Genomic DNA, 5,990 nt, shown 5'->3' on the forward strand with positions numbered 1-5,990 from the left:
CCTACCTTCTTATAGAACTCATAACTACTACCCCAGGTATGGCACCACCTATAATGATTTGGGCACTCTCTCATCAATCACTAATTAAGAAAACTCCCTACAAGGGATAGAGAGATGGCTCAGTGATTAAGAGCATTGATTGCTCTTCCAGAGGTCCTGAGTTTAATTCCTAGCACCCACATGGTGGCTCACAACCATTTGTAATGGGATCTGATGCCTTCTGGTACTTGTGAAAACAGAGTATTCATTTATGTAAAATAAATAAGTGAATATTAAAAAAGAAAAAAATTCCCTTCAGGTCTGCCTACAGTCTGATCTTATGGAGTCATTTTCTTAATTTAGGTTCTCTCCCCTCTGATGATTCTAACTTGTATCAAGTTGACATGAAACCAGACAGTGAAATAGACATAAAAAATACAATGGAATTATAAGAATGAATGAAAACAAACCAGGTTATGAAGAGACAGATGCAGCAGGAAAAGCAATTATACAAAACTTTAAAACCTGAAAAAATACTCTTTGTTGCTTCTGAACACAAGCACACATGATTTAAAAACATGAAGACATGTATGGAAATGAGACACACCATCTCCTAAGAGGAAGACAAAGGGTTGTAGCTACAGAGCCAACAAGTGGGGCCATAAAACTATGTTTTAAAAAGAAAAATTTCAAGTACAGATGGTATAATATTTTTTAAAGATTTATTTATTTATTTTATGTATATGAGTACATCATTACTCTCTTCAGAGACACCAGAAGAGGGCATCAGATTCTATTACAGATGATTGTGAGCCACCATGTGGTTGCTGGGAATTGAACTCAGGACCTCTGGAAGATCAGTCAGTGCTCTTAACTGCTGAGCCATCTCTCCAGCCCCCAGATAGTATAATCCTAGTAAATGATATAGATCAGTGGGTGGTCCATAGCTGTTTGTTACAATATGTCAATAGACTCTACAAGTTTGAAATAGTCAAAGATCATTTGAAATGAAATACAACAGGATTACAGCAAAGATATTAGATCTGTTGTGTCTGATAAGTGAATGGACACGAGAGATATGAGGAAGGTAGAAGGACAGATGTGTACATGGGGAGAAGGATGAATGAGTGGTCCATGAGAAAGGATGGATGTATGGATGGTGATGGAAAGATACGAATGGGTGATCAGCACAGATGGGTGAGTCAGTGAATGGTAGATGGATGGATAGATAGATGGATGGATGGTGATGGAAAGATATGAGTGGGTGGACAACATAGATGGGTGGGTGAGTGAGTGGGTAGGTGGATGATGGGTAGATGGATGGGATGGAAAGATATGAATGGATGGACAACATAGAAGGGTAAGTGAGTGGGTAGGTGGATGATGGATGGATGGATGGATGGATGGTGATGGAAAGATATGAATGGATGGAGAACATAGATGGGTGGGTGGATGATGAATGGATGGATGGTATGGAAAGATATGAATGGATGGGCAGTGTAGATTGATGGGTAGATGGATCAATAGATATATGGGTAGATAGATATTGATGGAAAGATATGAAAGAATGGATAGCATAGATGAATAGGTGAGTAGGTGGAAGGAGAGACATGTATAGGTTGGAGGTGGATGAGTGGGCCAATGGTTGGGTGAGTGAATGAATGAATGAGTGGATGAGGAGTGCTAGAGATTGTCACAGGATTCCAGTTGGTCCACTTGGCATTTGTTGAGTACCAAGACATATCCCAAGACTGCCTGAGTTCAGCCCTAGCCTGATCCATACAGTTTTGACTGATGCCTTTCCTCTTCCCCCAGGAGGTCAAAGCTGAGGACCAGATGCAGGTCTTGGTGAGGAGACACGGTGCAGTGCACTGGGCTGAGATGTGTGTCCACTATGCTCAAGGGTCTCAGAGAATGGACAGACAGACTACCATTAGGACCCTGGGGGTTGGGAGAAAGAGAGCTTGGTGTTCCAGGAAGAATGATGTTGAAGGTAGTCAGGGAAGAATTCTGGGAAGGGCTACTAGCAGAAGAAACCACGGGCAGGATGATAACATCGGTAAGCAGACCTGTGGCCTGCCATGAAGGGTCTCAATTGCTGCTTCTCTGAGAGTTGAAAGTTTGCTCCCAGGACCCAGATGCACGAATCGAGCGAGTTCTCAGAGTCATCTCACTAGCCTGAAAAGGAATTAGGCCCAGGAATCGAATGGATCAAAATCTGCGCTCTCCGTCCACCAGTGACCCTCACTTTACCCCACTTTGGTTCCTGGAAGAACCAACCACAAATGATTTAGCTGCAGCCTGGTTCTTGCACATACCCCATCCATTTTGGGTTTTATGGCCCCAGTGCTGGGTGTGGGCTGGGGTGAGGCCCATGTGCCTGTTTACACACTGGCCCTGGTGGCAGCACACTCTCATCTCACCAAACAGTCCTCCAACGAGCATCTTTACTGCTCACTGCCGTCTCTCAGCTAACTAGGAAAGGGTTTTTCTAATTACATTTCCCTTGAAATCCACCCAGGTTTGAGTTAACACCTCCTCAGTCTGCCAAAACCTAAGTCATTTTAAAATTAGTTCTGGAGGTTTTGAAATACACACACAAACACACACACACACACACACACACACACACACACAAACATACATCCCACTGGGATACTGAATTTTCAAGTTGTATATGGAATAGTCTCCCTAGAAGTCCAGTGTGGCTTTCCCTGGAGACCATGTGGAAGAGGCCTGGAGGGGAGGAGGGGGCCCACATCCTGGCTAACTGGGCCTCGTTCCCCTCAAATCTGGAGTGCAGCCTTCCACAATGCTGTTGAATCGATGGAATCATAAATGCATTTTGCCCTGAGCAGTCTCTCTGATACTTTTTAAAACTGTGTGGATGGGAGGGAAATGTGATCCATATGGTTTTGAGTCATTAACACTTAAATCATCAAAATAGAGGGATTTTTTTTCTTTCTTATTTATTTTTTTTTCTGGAGAAATTTCATATCCAAGGCGCCTTGAGCAGCTCCTTAATAATCTATTTAAAATTCTGTTGTTCCTCCTAAAAACGCAAGTGCACGCCCACATATGCAGCACACGTATACACACCCAGCCTCAGAAAGGGCAGCAGTGGGAAACAGACCATGTGGGGCCATCCAGCTCTAAGACAGTGAAAAGACCTTGCAAATGATTGCAGTATCTGTTGAGCACCCTGGAGGTAGGGGACGTCTGTGACCTATGTTCAGCCCAGTTGTCCAGGCTAAGAGCTCCACAGAACTTAAAATTCATCTGGAGGTGACTCCTAATGATACAGAGGACAGAGTTGAGGCCCCGAAGAGTCTCAAATGCTTAGAGACTTGGCAGATGTCACAGTGGATGTTTCAGACTGAGATAACAACATAAGCAACCATGTCTGACACTTTTGCACCACAGGGCTGAATGGTAAGGCTTAAGACAGGGATCCAGGCAGGAGAGAGGGGATAGCATCTGACCCTGTGGCACATCCATGGTTCCTCATAGCCTAGAGGCTTCAGTTTCCTGCTTCAGCCCACAAGCCAAGGGTACCCAGGAAGGGACTATTTTCCTACAACACACAAGGCTTAGACTTGCAGTAATGGCAGCCACGGGGTGATTTGCTGAAATATGGCTACAAATACTCTAGAGAAGAAGGATACCAGTGACACAGGCTTGAGTATAGGAGTAGCCTGAGGGGTACCTGATAAGACTGGAGGTCAAATGAATGCCGCAGGCATCCACAGAGCAGCATCAAGGCTGTATTTATTTCCTGTATAACACTGACACAGCATAGTAGCTTAAAACAGGCACACATGTCCGATTATAGTTCGGCAGGGGCTCACCAACCCAAAAGGCTAAGAGGCAGTTGCTCTCAGGAGTGGCTTCTTCAGGATGTTCCAGAAAGGAGCTTTGTTCTTCCAGCTTTGGGTGGCCATCACAAGTTCTTGACTTGGGGCAAGAACTCTCTAACTTCTGGCTTCTCTTTCCACACTTCCCAGAGGCCACTCTGACCTTCTGCCTCCCTCTTGTAGCCTTGTAGCTTCTGGGCTCACCCAGAACATCCTCATCTCAAGATCCTAAATGTTAGTCCATAAGTAATTTCCTAATACCACATAGGATGCATTTATGGGTCCCAGGTGTTTGGAGGCAGTGTCTTGGGAGAAGTAGGAAACTGTCCAGTCTGCCACAAGAAGGAAATTCAGATTTATTCCTTCATTTATTTCTTTCTTTCTTTGTTTCTCTTTACTTTTGTTACATTTATGTATTTTTATGTGTCTGTGAGTATGTGCCTATGTGCCATGGTGTATGCATGAATACCAAAGGTCATCTTATGGGAATGGGTTCTCTCCTTTCACCATGTTAACAGAATTAAACAACTCATGTCTTCAGACTGGGTGGCAGGTGACCTTACCTGCTGATCCACTTCTTTGCCAAAAGTTAGATCTCTGACCTTGGTGACCCAGTGGTGCTTAGAACCAAGAGAGATCGGTGGCTAGGCTAGCATGGTTTCCTTGTTGAGACAGATGCTGAGAAGAAGCAATGTAGAAGGAGGGTGATTTGTTGTGGACACCCATTCAGAGGTTTCCAGTCTGTGGTTGGCTGGCTTCCTTGCTATGGACCTGTAGAGAGGCAGAACAGTGGAAATGGTGGAAAAAGAAGACTCACTTCCATAAGATGTCCTCTGATATCCATGCATGTGCATACACACTCATAGACATAAAAATACATCAGACAATTATCCAGGAAAGGGAGCTGAGGAGATAATAGGGTCAGAGGAGGGTGGTCAGAGGAGGGTGCAAGGAAGGACGGCAATGTCATGTGGAGAAAGGGAACTAAATGAGATAGGACAAAGGTTTGCCCACTCCCGGGTGATCCCAAAGCCATTTTGAACAGAGTGGAACAAGATCAGCCGAAGTGTCTTGGTGCAATGTTCTTGAGAATATTTGGGTCTGGAAGCTTACTGTGCCTGCCACCTGTGTGCCAAGGGCAGGGTGGGGATAGAGGGGTGCTTTGAAAGGAAGTCTCAATAAAGTAGGACACCATAGAGGAAAGAAAGGGTGATTGTTTTGTGGGTCCTTCCTTGAACCAAGTCTAGAGATTTAAAGAAAAGAGGGGAGTACCAGAAATTGATAGCTTGGGACTGAGAAAGTAGAGTTTCCCAGGCGCTGTTCAGAAGCTGAACCCAGTACAGCCTCAGCCTTACCTTCTCCCTTGACCTTTGGTCAATGGCCTCAGCTTCAAAACCAGTAGCCAATTACACATGAGAGCAGGAAGAGAGGCGAGACCTGAGACTAGTCACCTGTGAAAGTGAGCCTGAGCTTTAACTCTTTACCTGGGGTCCCTTCTTCTTTCTTCCCCTTACCCATGGGCCTCAATCTCAGCCTCCTTCCCTCCCTCCCATGTCTCCCAAACAAGGTCTCAGTGCTCTGTGTGACCATGGCCAATTCACTCACATCTGTGGGCCCCTTGATGAAATGAGACACTTGGCTGCAATGACCGCCAACAGCCTCCCCAGCCTTTGTGGCCTGTGAAGCACAGCCTTGGATGTGGATGAGCTGTCTAAGTTGCCGCAGGAGCTCCAGCCTCTTTGGAGATCTGCCCGGGGTTCTGTCACTTGGTAAACATGATGCAGGCCTGTTTGGGGCCTCATAGCTGTGGTTTTCTGTTTTCCTCAGCAGTAGCTGCAAGGCCAGGGCTGTAGATGAGCCAGGCCAGCAAGAAGGGAGTGGGTAGAAGGAAAAACAGCTTCTCCACACCAACCTCTCTGCTTAGCTCACAAAGTTTACAAAGGGAAGAAACTCACTCACGTGCCTGCTAGACTCTTCCTCCACCTCACCCTAGCCATCCCAAGGCAGTTTCTAATTCCCCTTGCAAAAGAAAAGACCCACTCCAAAGCTGTGTAGCCTCAGTGTGGGGGAGCCAACACCCAGTTCACAGGACTGATGAACTTGGAAGGAGGACTCCGGGTCTAGAGCTGAGATGTGGGTGATTGTAGACCCCTCACC

At 45.7% G+C, this 5,990-nt stretch overlaps 1 long non-coding RNA gene across 1 annotated transcript; it reads right to left on the reverse strand.

Annotated features, from left to right (window-relative positions):
• Positions 1–3,721: 3,721 nt before the first annotated feature.
• Positions 3,722–5,289, reverse strand: LOC116084100. The gene is made up of 2 exons (XR_004116040.1): positions 5,189–5,289; positions 3,722–4,604 (listed from the first exon to the last, which is right to left on the reverse strand). It is a non-coding gene; the product is annotated as an uncharacterized LOC116084100 (long non-coding RNA).
• Positions 5,290–5,990: the final 701 nt, after the last annotated feature.

This window comes from Mastomys coucha, unplaced genomic scaffold (genome assembly GCF_008632895.1).
Source record: "Mastomys coucha isolate ucsf_1 unplaced genomic scaffold, UCSF_Mcou_1 pScaffold9, whole genome shotgun sequence".
Taxonomy (NCBI): Eukaryota; Metazoa; Chordata; class Mammalia; order Rodentia; family Muridae; genus Mastomys; species Mastomys coucha.